Genomic DNA, 14278 nt, shown 5'->3' with positions numbered 1-14278 from the left:
TAAAAGAGGCTTTCAAGGCAGCGGGGGGTGTGTGGAATCTGAATGTGCAATGTTTAATTAATTGTGCACGGGAGTTTGAGTGATTAATTGTCCCGTAGCATTTTGCTGCAGGCGTTGTGGCCCAACGGGAGAAAGCAACCGATCTTGTTTTGACCATTTTTATTGGATGTGCCAGGTGAGGGTGGCCTAGACAGGCTGGAGAGCTGGGCGGGGAGAAATTTAATGAAACACAAGGGCAAGTGTAGAGTCTTGCATCTGGGAAAGAACAACCCCATGTCCCAGTACAGGTTGGGGACTGAGCTGTTAGAGTAGCGTAGGGGAAAGGGAGCTGGGGGTCCTGGTGGGCAGCAGGATGACCATGAGCCAGCAACATGCACTCGTGGCCAAGGCCAAGGGCATCCTGGGCTGTATGAGAAGGGGTGTGGTCAGGAGGTCGAGAGAGGTTCTCCCCCCCCCCCCTCTCCTCTGCCCTGGTGAGACCCCATCTGGAATAGTGTGTCCAGTTCTGGGCCCCTCACTTCCAGAAGGACAGGGAACTGCTGGAAAGAGTCCAGCGCAGAGCCACAAAGATGGTTAAGGGGGTGGAACATCTCCCTCAGGATGAAAGGCTGAGGGAGCTGGGTGTCTTGAGCTTGGAGAAGAGGAGACTGAGGGGTGACCTCCTTGATGTTTATAAATATGTGATGGGCGAGTGTCAGGAGGATGGAGCTGGGCTCTTCTTGGTGATAGCCCATGACAGGACAAGGGGCAACAGGTGCCAGCTGGAGCACAGGAGGTTCCACATCAACATGAGGAAAAACTTTTTCCCTGTGAGGGTGACAGAGCCCTGGAACAAGCTGCCCAGAGAGGCTGTGGAGTCTCCTTCTCTGGAGACATTCAAAACCCGCCTGGACGCGTTCCTGGGTGACCTGCTCTGGGTGGTCCTGCTCTGGCAGGGGGGTTGGACTAGATGATCTTTTGAGGTCCCTTCCAACCCCTAATGTTCTGTGATTCTGTGAGGGGCAGACAGTTGGGAGCGTGTTGATAAACCCAGAAACAGCACAAACTCAGTTGATACCAACACACCGCTTAATGTTTGCTTTATACCTTAAGTTTTGGGAGTCTGTCCTGCTTAGAAGTTTTAATCTTCACTGTGCTAGCTGAGCAGCTTCTAAAGTAGTTAGACTGCTCTTACAGACTATGCTGTCTTCACAGCGTGTGTGCCAGACAAACCAAATTTTACTACAAGTAGTAGGAAGAACTTGAATCTACAGGACAAAGGCAGAACAGTCATGGTCGTGGTACTAGTAAGACCGTAGGTTGGTTGTACAGCAGCCTGACACCATGGTATAAGCCCCCTGACAATTCCCAGCAGTACTGTTGCGTTTGAATAGATTTGTGTCCAAAACATCTTCATCTTTTTTTTTTTTTTTTTTAAAGTAGGTTTTTCTTACTTGCGTATTTTTCACTTAAGTGCTCTCTGTCAGACTGTAACAAACCAGTAGTTCAGTGTGTGCTCAGGGGCTCACACGCTGCCAGGGATGGGTAGCTTTTTCAGATGAGAATATGGTGATGTGCTGTAACTTTTAAATACTGCAGTATTTCTCTCTGTAGGGTGTTGGACTTCTGCACTGGTCAGATTTCAGTAATTTTGCTCAATCTCAACTCATATTTTTTCCTGGGCAAGGAATTACTTACGGTGTTACTTACTCAGTGATTTACATAGCCCTCCCAGCTTCACCACAGAGTTGATTGCATTTGAACAGGCAGTGAAATTACTCCTTTAAATTGCCTTGGAATGACACAGGATAAAGTAGTGCTGCCAATGCTGAACCCCTGAAATCCTGCCCTTAAAAAATACTGGGGCAGGTACTACTGACCAGATCATATTGTGGGGTTTTTGGTTTGGTTTCATTTTGGTTTTAATGCACAATTTATGAACGGTTAGTTGATTTATATCTCATTTTCTTTCTAAATAGCATTACACTCAACCAACATTATCAGAAAAACACTGTGAAATGCACCATACTTGAAAAGCTTTAAGGAACACTTTAAAAGCCTCACTTAAATTTTCAAGGAAGATTAATTAGCAGTAAAGCGAATACATTAAAGAGAAACAATATTTGTGGATCAGGGCACTGGGAAAGGAGAAGAATGTTTGTGTCTTGCTGTTGTTTTAGTGGACTGTTTATAGTTTTGCCTTGTGCCTAATATAAAGAATAAGGGCTCATTTTCTCTTTTAAAAATGAGTAAAAGTAAATGACACGCTGACTAAACCCCTGATCTGTACAGCTTCAAAGTCTGGAAAAGTTTTTACATAGGATCTGACTCCTCTCAGTTTAGGCTCTTATTTTTTGTGCCTTTCTGAACTGAGAGCTTGCATCTCTTTTTTTCTTTTTTTTTTTTTTTTCCTCCCCCCCCCCCCCGCAAACCTAATGACTGGTGAATTTTGGAGAGAAGTTTTGGTTTCATTGAGGCATTAGGCATGTTGTTGATCAAGGTGCTTGCCTCCTTTCTCTGTCACCAGAACAAAGTTGTATTCAGCTAGAGTCACTGTGAATGTCTTGTTTGGTATACTTTAATTCCTGTGCAGGTGTTTTTCAGACTCCTACTGTAGTAGGATGCTTTTACAAGATTACTGTCAGTAGAGTCATAGGAACCACAGTGAAGTTCATAGGTCTGATGAAGGTGATAACCACCAATTTGTGATCACGGTGTGTTGATTTAACTCTAGCTGTGTTCTAGACCCATTTTATAGAATTTTGAAGAGTCGAAGTTGTCTTCTGTTTGCGAATCTGCTAGTTCTAAGCAATCACCTGTGGAAAGTAAGCCTTTAGTATTCTTGTTCAGCTCAGTAGGGAGACTCTTGTAAACATGTTGAAGATTTGAATAAAGGGTTGAGTGACAGTGGTTTTATCTGATTTTAAGCTATCAAAAGGAGGTAGCCACCTCTTTCCTTCTTCAGCTTTTTCTCAGTCTGTCTCTTCAGTCAAGCAGTAGCAGAGGTTCATGATCCTGCCTGCATGTAAGAAATGGAAAATTAATTCTGTTGAAGGTATTAGGTTAATAACAAGAGTAAAAGTTTTAAACCAAGATTTAGCACTAAACTGTGTGAGTTCAGTACACCCTATAAAAGGGAGCTCTTGCTTCCCAAGTCACTGTGATCTGAAAACTCGAAATCTCCAAGCTATTGGATAGGTGACTGCTGTGTTTTCTCTTAAGCAAGAACAACCGTGGCAGTGTCAGAGCTGTAGGGAGTAATCTGTGTCTCCATGTTGCAGTACATTTTTGATAGATACAACAAGTGGAACAGTTTCCAGATCAATGCAGTGGATTCCATAATGTATTAGTATTTAAATGTAGGAGTGAACTGATGGCTGTGTTTATAAGGAAAGATAAGAAAAAGCAGGAGAAAGCAGTGTTCTTTATTGCTTGCTTCTGATGGGATTACAGTGTGAATTTTGCTGATTTGCCAACACATGTGGTATCACTGTGATGATAAAGGTTGATGCGGGAAAGTATCCTTTGGATGGCTTGTGTGACAAGTAGAAATGAAGCAAGGGGTAAAAGAGGAAGCAAGGAGTTGCCATGTTGGATTAGAACAGTAGTTTTAACTAGTTGAATATTGTCCCTGATGAGGGCAAGTAGCTGCTGTTTCAGGAGAAAGTGCAAAAGAGAAAACCACCCCAAAGTGAGTAATTATTGGAGTGAATTTTTCCTGCAAGAATATCAGTGGGTTGTTTTTTTGGTTTGTTTTGTTTTTTTTAAAGAAAGGCTTTTGGTTTTATAGGGTTAACTAAAATTATCTGAAAATAGTTGACGATTTGGGCATCTCTTCACAAAGCCTGTGTTTGAAGTATTTTTTTCATTGAGAGGACCAATGTTAAGAGGGAACACTTTTTTTTTTTTTAAAAAAAAAAAAAGAGTTCTAATAATTATAAACTAGCCTATCCTTGGGGAAAGCAGTTTTAATCTTTCCTTAGGAACTGTCTGACACACGAGTTTTTATCATCCTAAAAGTCGTCTTTGTAATTGTTTAATAGATGTCAATTTGGTTAAGGTATGAGGTGATGGACTTCTGGGAACTTTGGTGTTTTCCATCACCATAGTTAGCATCGGCTAAGCACATTCTCCCTAGAGAGATGTCATAGCATAGGTCTCTCCCCTCTGCCTATTTAGACAGTCATGAATCTGCCTTGTGTCCAGCTGTGTGGCCTGATTTTCATTTTAGAGAAGTGGTGTCTTGCCACACGTCTGCTCGGTCCTTTTTTTTTTTTTTTCAATGCAACTCATTATTGCACCAAATGGCTCATGAATACTGATGATGCTGGTTCTCCCTCGAGACATTAAGAACCATCTCTAACTGAACTTTTCAAAGCAAGCGTCACCTTTGTGTGTAAAGGTGTAAAATGTAAAGCATTTGATGTACTCGCCATTATCAGATTTATTGTTGGCAGCAGTGTGTTTTGATTATTCATGTCTGTTGGTACACGAAATACATGTGACCAAAGATCATGGTGACAGTTTACCTCCGCTGACTAGTAAACAGCAAGAGCAACGACGAAAAAACCCCCACAAACCCATAAAGGATGAGGGGAAGGATCTGAAGAACTAGAGACTGGTCAGTCTTACCACAGTCCCTGGGGAAGCTGCAGAGGACTTTGGGGACTTGAGGGACAAGGAGGTGACCGGCTGTGGGCCAGTACAGATTTGCCAGAGAGCACCCTCTGCTTTGCCAGCCTGCTTGCCTGCTGTAGTGAACTGATTGGTTCTGTGGATGAAGGGAGAGCAGTGGATGTTGCTTATGCCAGCTTTAGCAAGTCCAGTTGCTGATGATACCCTTTCAAGATAGGGGCTCAACAGGAGGACTGCAGAGTGGTTGGAAAAAACAGCTGGACCGTCAGGTTCAAAGGGTGATGGTCAGTCAGTTGCAGCCTGTAGAAGTTTTGTGATGTTTGTAATAGGCATCTCTTGTGGTGCAGGTGTTGAGGAGGTGGATAGATAGGCTTCTCTCTTGGCCTTTTTATAGTAACAGTTGATGGTACCTGCTAATGATCCCACTAATTGGTTTTACATAGGTGTAGACAGATCTTATGGACTTACTGTAAATCAGTATTATTTTTTAGTCACACAAGCGTGGTGACCAAACATGCAAAACGTGCGAAAATGTATCTATGGCAGAGATGGATCATTTGATATCTGTCTGAATTATGAGTAGTCTTTGGTTGGTTGTTTTTTTCCTTTTGTATCCAAATGGATTTTTTAAAGGCTGTCTCCACAGTTAAGTGTTTCCAGTATCAAAACTTTAATTGCCAATTTCCCTTTAGCTGAATGTACACCAAACCTGCTAGAAGTGTTCCTGATGTACCCACAAAATAATGCAAGTGTTAACCTCTACTGGTTTTGTTTCACACTTCTTTTTCGGTGAAGAACTGTAGAGACCAATGCAAACACACCGCTGGGAGTTTGGCCCACTGATTTTGTGGCATATGGGTAGAAAACTGAAGTTTTCAAGTTCTTGTTCTTTATTATTTCCAAGAAGAAATGTGTATTTCTCTGTCTGCTTAAGAAAAGAGAAAGCAAAATGGAAGTTATTCTGAAGAGAGGAAATAAAATCAGAGCATTGTTCTTGAATGGTGTTAACTACTACTGGTGCAGTCTAATAGGGACGAACTACAGAGTGAGAGTGTCATGAACCCTCTGGGATTTTTGCAGAGATTTTTTTCGAAAGTTGTTGTATAATTACTTGTTGTGGTCATGCATACCAAAACTCTTGAATACTTAGGTGGTGTTCTAGGTATATTACCTTTAGGAGTAAGATTGATGACATGTAAGCTGTTTGGCTGTGATATAATCATCCTGGTGGGCATAAGACAAAGAACTACTTTGTGGATGGAAAGAAACTGAGAGCTGGAAAGAAACTGAGATCTGGCAAACACTCTAGGTAGCTCGATTTGGAACAGCACTTGTTTTCATTTTTGAATGGGAGAGGTCACTTAAAAGGGTAGGGGCACTTTGGAGTGAGAGATAAGGGTGCTTTCTTCCATACTTTGCTTTCAAAAGCCAGTGAATACTTTCACATTTTCAGGGCAGAATCAATCTGTGATGTCTCACTGGGTGGTGAGCGGTGCCAAAAGTTTAAGAAGTTCTTTTGGAACAGCCAGTAAGCAACCCCACATGAAAACCTGTTGAGCCATTTGCTGCCACCGTGCAAACTCTGACCTTGATTTCTCCTTCAAATACTTCAGGAACATATCATCAAACATACTTTTGAGTTGCTCTAGAGAAATTTTAAGTTACTGTGCTAAAATGCAGTTATTGCATTTTATCTCAAGTGAGACACTGGGTGTGATACAGAGCTCGCGGCTCTATTCTTAAATACCGCTTGGTAGTTGTATAACAAAGATAAAGAACTATGAAAGGCTGCAATAGTAATTCTTGAAGTGGAACTTCATATGCCTTTATCCAGTGCCAGTGACTGCTGTCATCATGCATGTGCTAAAACAAGACAGGTTTGGACAGATGAGCTTGGTAAAATACTTTCTGATCTATGAATCAAAGAGAAGATGTGTTGTCATTTGCCCTCCACCACCAAGTGTCCTGGAAATGCAATTAAATGACAGATGACTTCATATCTTACCCAAATAAGACCAGGCTTTGACACATTACTTTCTTACAAAGTCAGTCATGCATTCCTTTGAAAAGCTTACTAGCATTTAAAGGTTCTAGTACTGCAGTAGATAGCTTTAGGTGTCTTTTTCAGGGGAATTTACCTGAGCTGCAGACTGAGTGTCTTTTGCCCAGCTTGGGGTATGGTAGAGGGATGGACTTGAGCCTGGTTTTGTAGTGGTCAGGAAAGGGAGATATTAGCAAGATTAGGTTGATGGTTGGACTTGATGATCTTAAAGGGCTTTTCCAACCTAAGCGATTCTATGGTTCTAAGATGGACAAGGACCACAATGGGAAGCTCCCTGTTTCAGACTCCCAAAGTGCAAATACCACCTGGCTTTTATGGGTGGATTCACAACCATAACAGCTTCTCAGCCCATGCAGGCAGAGTTCTAAATGGAGGATATAAAATTGCCTGATACTATTGCTTTGGCTAGTGTTGTGCTCTCTGGCTTCTCAGCCTTTCTGTTTGCATAGGTTAAGACATGGGTAATTCCCAGAAGATGGTCTTGTTCATTTTAAAACTTGTGTTTTACTCACTGTATCTTTTAAGTGCAGTTATGGTCCCTCTAGGATGCCTAGGTGGTCTGTGTAGGCTCTCCTGTACATATATCTCTTGGCAGAGTGGGTGCCTGCCGTGTTGTGATGCAGTGTCATTTAATGAGAGTAGCACTAGGATGGGGATTCAGTTCTTCTCTGTTCTTTGTCTTGAGGTACAGTTACTTGAGTGTATTTATTTATGGTATAAATTCTGAGGAGAAAGAGCCACCTTCAGCATACAGCAGGTTAAATAGATGATGGCTTTTAAGGCAGTGCTTGTCTCAGGATGATAACCACAATGGTGGTAACTTCAGAGTACATGTTCACACATCAAAAAACTCAGAAGTCCTCCCTGTGTGTTTTGTGTTTTGTTTTGTTTTGTTTTTCCCTCCCATCATACACTGTGTTATAGGGGACTGATTATGAAGTTTTCTGTCAGGTCTTTGTTAATTTGAGAATTGGCCACAGGGGGAATCCTCCTGCATTTCTGTTTTACAGACAGGCTTTAACAGATGCAGGCTACCTGTTTCAGCTCTGCAGTTATCTGTTCAGGGAGCCTAGTGCAATCAGGTATTCGGTTTTCTTTGTTTGTTGTTTCTTTCTAATTTTACCTATTTGAGGAAAAAGCCTGAAGGCAAAAGACTTCTGGTTTTCAGTATTATTGTTTTGCAGTGGGAAAGAGGGTGGTATATACACTGGCAAACTAAGTTGTTGCCAAACTCTTCTCAGTGTCTGAATTTAAGAAACGTATGGTAAAACGAAAGTTGAAATCCCCTTCTAGGTCAAAAGGCCAGTGTCAGATTTTAACAATACAGGATGTTAACAAACCACAAACGAAGATTATTGTTTTACTTTACTGAGTGCTGTGATCATGCACAATGCTAAGCAGATGGCCTAGATTCATCACTAGATAGCGACAAAAGCTACTGAGGTACAACCTCAGTGCTGGCTGGCAGTAATGAAGGCTCAAAACTGTGTATAGGCATTTGTATGACAGTGTACCTGTTCTCTTAAAGTTCAGTTCCTTGATTCTGGGGTTGGTTTTGTGGTTTTGTTTTTTTTTTTTTTGCTCACTTTTCCTGCTTGCTTCAGATTGGTTCTGTGGGGTTTGCTCGGGAGGGGCAGAGGCTTCCCCTCACACACTTACTTTGCCTACTGTTGTACCCCCAGCCATCATTATGTTCCTGTACTTCCTGTAGATCCAGCGTTCCTGGTTGAGTGTTACAAGCATTAGTGCAGTAGAAGTGTCTGATCGGAGATCAAACTGTGTTCTTGCTCTGTCTGTGTTAGCCAACCCTTCTGCCTGTAGAGACCCTGTGGAATTTGGTGGAGTTCTGTTGAAGATACAAAGGATTTGTTTTGAAATAGTCTGAACAACAATATTGGGAGGAGAATAACAGTTTATTTTCCTTAAATTCTGGAGCTATGCTTCATCAGATGAAGAGTCCATTTAATTAATTCTTTCTCCAAAGGTGGCCACAATCAGAATCTTAGCGCATATGATACTCCTGACTGCTTTCCCAAATGCCAGCTGTTCTCAGCTCAGAGGAATTGCTCAGAAGGGGTTCCTTTGTATTGAACATCCCATAATGTATCTTCAGGCCCTGCCTTGAACCATGCAAACTCAGTGCCCACAGCATAAATAGTTAGCAAGTTCCACAAATGTACCTATGTATCTCTACTGTCCTGGTTGGTTTTTGTACAGAACAACAGAAATTTGATTGCTCCTGTTGCTCTTCCTGTAGCCCTTTGAAGTTCTGCTATTCTCCTTTGGAAATAAGGAGACTGTGACGGATCTGTCTTTTCTTTTCCTTTTTTTTTTTTAATACAGTTGCATGATGTTATTTTCTGGTTTGTTCTGTGTTCCTTTGTTTATAGTTCCTGACGTCAAGTGTGCTTCTGTAATATAGGCTGCACACTGAACTGACATTGACATGGGACTGTAACTCCAAGATCTTGTTTCTATTTGCCAGATTTGAGGCCATCTCTTGTTTTTTTTTGTTTCACACGCTGTCTAGCTTTCTTTGAAGCTTCTCCAACTCGCAGCAACACACTGGTATTTGAAAGCAAATAAATTTTAACGGTTGAAAATGACCTGTATCATAATTCAAAATCTGGCTGTAGTCTGTCATTATCAAATAGGTGGCTTATACCGAATGTTTATTTCTCATATCCTTGATTTCTTGAGGAATCACACAAACACATTTTATCTCTGTAGTGTTTGGGCTTGCTTTCATTGTAGTGCTAACATCAGCTTGGGTGTTGCTCTTAATTGGTTCTAAATCCATGTGCTCCTGAAAGAATTGTGTGGAGTGGTGTTCTTCCTTCTTTCAGTCACCTTCGAATGTAAGTCAGAAGCTAAAAGCAGCATCCTTTTAGAATGAAGACTTTATCTAGATGCGATTGAAAAATATGTTATTCTCTTTACTTGCCAATGGTGTTTCACAAATCTCTTCTTTTGTTTGGTGCTATAAGACTCCCTTCTGTTCAGTGGTAAGTGATGCTTGTTATAGCTGCTACGCAATCGATTTATGATGTGAGTTGAGGTAGATAGCATTTCTTAAATTTAATGCTGTATTTGTCACAGTTATTGAAAGATTTTGCTTGGAGTTATCCTAATTCTAGAAAGAGTTAGGTGGACTCTTTAGAATTAGTTGGGCATTTCCTTCAGCAAAAAATGTGGCAACTGCTGTTTAGAGAGAATGGTGTAGCTTTCATTTATCGTCCAAGTAATCTGTCATTCTGTGTAAGAAAGTGTGACAGTGAATCTAGTTTCTTAATATCTAATTTTAGGAATTTTTGTAATGAAATAACAACTGAAAAAGTGATGTCATCTCAACTTTTTTTCCAGGTTTGGAGGTCAAAGGAATTCCATTTTCACTGCTCTCGTAGATGATGTATGTAATAGTCATAAAGGGATTTTTTTTTTACCTGTGAACCTGTTGTTCGTGGTCTCCAAGGACTTAGTATTACTTTCTTGGTGTCTGAAAGGTACGTTCTCGCTCATTTTTCTGGTCTGTTCAAGAGAACTAAATAGTGTTTGTGACACTGTAAATGCCATTAAGCCCAGCTTGAACTGTGGACAAATGAGACCGTTGTTGAGATAACTGATTTGTCATTAAAGTGGCTTTCTAGTGTGGCTTCTGATAACTGACATAGCTAACGTGGTAAGGTACCTGTCTGAATGTGGAGGGGCAATATTGGCTTTGCCTGTGGTGATGTATAGGTTGGTCTTGCTCTCTGCTTAGTTTCAAAGAAAAGCAGCACACCCTCATTACATTTACTTTCAGGGGATGGATGGTGGCAGGAAAGAGGTCTTCATCCTTAAAATGAAGATGTTTATCAAGTAAGAGGCAAGTGGCGTATGAGCCCATTCTTCTGAATTCTAAGAGTTGGGTATGTGCACCTCCATGTAGATAGGTGTTCAGAAACTCGGAGGTAGGTGGTTACTTGTTCCTGCTGTGCTTTCAGAGTCTAAGGTGGAAGGCCATACAAGCATAGAGAGTTCTATGCATGCCATGTTTCTTCCTAGGGGTTTTTTCGATGTAACACAGTAGTGATTAAACACAGTATTTGCTGTGGAAGAAACTGATCCCTAAGTCTTTGTCATCCAGCGTCTCAAAATACTGGACAGTGCTGTCTTTTTCTGTCTGTGCATTTGAAGTTAATTCTTAAAGGAACAAAGTGATGGAATAGTAATAAATATCAAATGCATCTTGAGCCCTTAATAGAGTTTAAGGCTTCTTAGGAAAGGATTGTGCATATATCCTTATTTGAGTTGCCATGAGGAAGATTTGTCTATTTGTCTATGCAGTAGCTCTAGCCAGGCTAAAAATAGCATTTCTTCACACTTTGCTCATTTTTCTTGTGTGTTATATGTTCAACAAATTACAGCTTCTGGAGTGGAAGGAAGTGCTCTCCTGAATATTATCTTCACGCCTCAGGTGCTGTGTGACGTGTGAGGAAGGAGCAGGTGACTAAATAAGAGCTAGCTGTTAGAGTACGGTTGATTTTCCCATAGTGGTTGAGGTCGGAAGGCACCTCTGGAGATTGTCTAGTCCAACTCCCTGCTCACAGTAGAGTCAGCTAGAGCAGGTTGCTCAGGGCCATGCCTAGTCAGGTTTTGAGCATCTCCAAGGACAGAGACTTCACAGCCCTTCTGGGCAGCCTGTTCCAGTGTGTGACCACTGTTGACATTTTGAATAAAATACAAAATAGATAAAATTTTTAAACTCTTATGTTTAAGTGGAATTTCCCGTGTTTTGCTTCGTCCCAGCGGCCTCTCAGCCTGTCACTGGGCGCCACCGTGAAGAGTCTGGGTCCGTCTTCTTTACTTCTCCCCCTTCTCCAAATCAGATAATTCATATACCTTTGTAAGATCCCATGAACTTTGTCTTCTGTAGGGAGGGTCATTCCACCACATGCACAGAACTTTGCATTTCCCTTTCTTGAACCACATAAGGTTCTTGTTGGCAAATTTCCTCAGCCTGTGAAGGTCCCTCTGAATAGCAGCACAAAAGGTCCTCTCTGTCAGCCACTCCTCCCAGTTTTGTGTCCTCTGCAAACATACTGAGGGTGCATTCTGCCCCACTGTCCAGGTCATTAGTGAAGATTTTAAGTAGTATCAACCCTGTATTGACCCGTTTGAGGATTAATGGGGTCATCCCTGATGCAGGTACTTTGTTGGGCCTTCTGTCTGCTCTCTGCACATAAAAGCAGGCTATCATCTGCCCAGTGCATCATAGCTAGGCTGATCACGTGACTATAGAGGGTGATTTAGATGCCGGTTGGGGATGTCAAGTAAGACTTCAGCTAACAATCAACAGAAAGTCCTCTGTTAAAATACCTTTGTTTGAATTAGTTCTTAGTGGCCTAAAACCTAAGGAGGATTTGAAAAAAGGTCCTGGTCTTAGGTGGGTAAAAAGTAGCTGGTGCCACTAAGGAAGGATGTCTTGGCATTAGAGGAGTTCAGTTTGAATTTCACCTCAATACCTGTTACTAATCAAAACGCAGAAGCTAGGTGCTACTAGGACAGGAGAACAAAACTGCCATGTAAAACTGAGGTGCACTCGTATCTTCAATAGCGTGCGGTTCTGGCCCCGTGTCTGGACACAGATAATGGCAGAGCAGATGACCAATGGGATAAAAATGCAAGAGACGGCTCAGCTGACTCAGACTCTTCAAGCTGGAAGAGATGTGAATGAGGAAAGATACTAAAGCCCTGTAAACTCAGTGAATCACAGAATGGCAGGGGTTGGAAGGGACCTCTGGAGATCATCTAGTCCAACCCCTCTGCTAAAGCAGGTTCACCCAGAACAGATCGCACAGGGCTGCATCCAGATGGTTTTTATCTCCAGGGAAGGAGACCCCACAACCTCCCTGGGCAACCTGTTCCAGTGCTCTGTCACCCTTAATGTAAAGAAGTTTTTCCCCATGTTGAGGTGGAACTTGCTGTGCTCCAGTTTGTGCCCGTTGCCCCTTGTCCTGTCGCTGAGCACCACTGGAAAGAGCCTGGTCCCATCCTCTTGACACCCACCCTTTACATATTTATGAGTGTCAATGAGGTCCTCTCTCAGTCTTCTCTTCTCCAGGCTAAAGAGCTTCAGGTCTCAGCCTTTCTTCATCTGAGAGATGCTCCAGCCACCTAACCATCTTAGTAGCCCTCGGCTGGACTCCTCCCAGTAGTGTCCTGTCCCTCTTGAACTGAGGAGCCCAGAACTGGACACAGCACTCCAGATGTGGCCTCACCTGGGCAGAGCAGAGGGGGAGAATAACCTCCTTTGACCTGCTGGCCACACTCTTCTTAATGCACCCCAGGATGCCGTTGGCCTTCTTGGCCACAAGGGCACATTGCTGCCTCGTGGTTAACTAGCTGTCCACCAGAACTCCCAGGTCCTTCTCCGCAGCACTGCACTCCAGCAAGTCAACCCCCAACCTGTACTGGTGCCTGGGGTTATTCCTCCCCAAGTGCAGGACCCTACACTTGCCCTTGTTGAACCTCATTAGGTTCCTCTCTGCCCACCTCTCCAGCCTGTCCAGGTCTCACTGAATGGCAGCACAGCCTTCTGGAGTCTCAGCCACTCCTCCCAGTTTAGTGCCATTAGCAAACTTGCTGAGGGTGCACTCTGTCCCTTCATGCAGGTCACTGATGAATATATTGAGTAAGACAGGCCCTAATACTGACCCCTGGGGAACACCGCTAGTCACAGGCCTCCAACTAGAGTTATCACCACTGATCCACAACTCTCTGAGCTCTGTCCTTCAGCCAGTTGTTGATCCACCTCACTGTCTACTCATCTGTCCCACACTTCCTAAGCTTACCTATGAGGATGTGGTGGGGGACAGTGTCAAAAGCTTTGCTAAAGTTGAGGTGAGCTGACAGAGGGTAAAGAAGGATTATTTCTTTAGCTGAAGAAGAAACGGTGAAACAAGCTGAGGTGTTGGCTTCCAAATGAAACCGTTTCCTTCTTCCATCGTGGTGGTGTTAAGCAGAGGAACTCCTTGCTACAGGATGTTGTGGGTACCGAAAGCCTACTTAGTTTCATAAAGCCATTAGACAATTTTATAGCTCCAGTAGTATTTTTATTCCTTTAAAAACAAAGGTGCTGCCTTTAATTCAAGAAGCTCTTAAACCACAAATTGTAAGTGACTTAGAGACAATACTGGAGAGGTACCTTCCATCAGCATCCTCTGTTGGTCCTGTCAAACAAAGCATTAGACTCAGGAGACGTTTCTGAAAGCGGGTTGGAATGGATTATTTGCAGCTGTTGTTTGTAGCAGGACCCTTTCTTAAGATGATTGTTTCTTCACTAACCTTAATGGTGCAGGTCAGGGAAACAAGGATGCTGGATCAAATGGGGTGGCTGTGATTTCTTTTTCATTTAGCGTAGATGGTATGTAAAATTCTGCCTTGCAAGTATAGCCATTTTGTTGCGAAGACAAAATATGAGATTTGTCATAGTGCCTTAGTCTTTTCATAGTAGATTAATTAATTTATCAACTTAACACCCCAAAAAAACCCCAGCAAAAACAACTAAAAGTTGCAGTTTGCTTCAGTCTTAAGAGTGGGAGTTTTCAGGGATACACCACA

The sequence above is a fragment of the Leptosomus discolor genome, chromosome 4 (assembly GCF_034619465.1).
Source record: "Leptosomus discolor isolate bLepDis1 chromosome 4, bLepDis1.hap2, whole genome shotgun sequence".
Taxonomy (NCBI): Eukaryota; Metazoa; Chordata; class Aves; order Leptosomiformes; family Leptosomidae; genus Leptosomus; species Leptosomus discolor.
The sequence above is the reverse complement of the archived record's forward strand: the minus strand, read 5'-3'. Positions refer to the sequence as shown.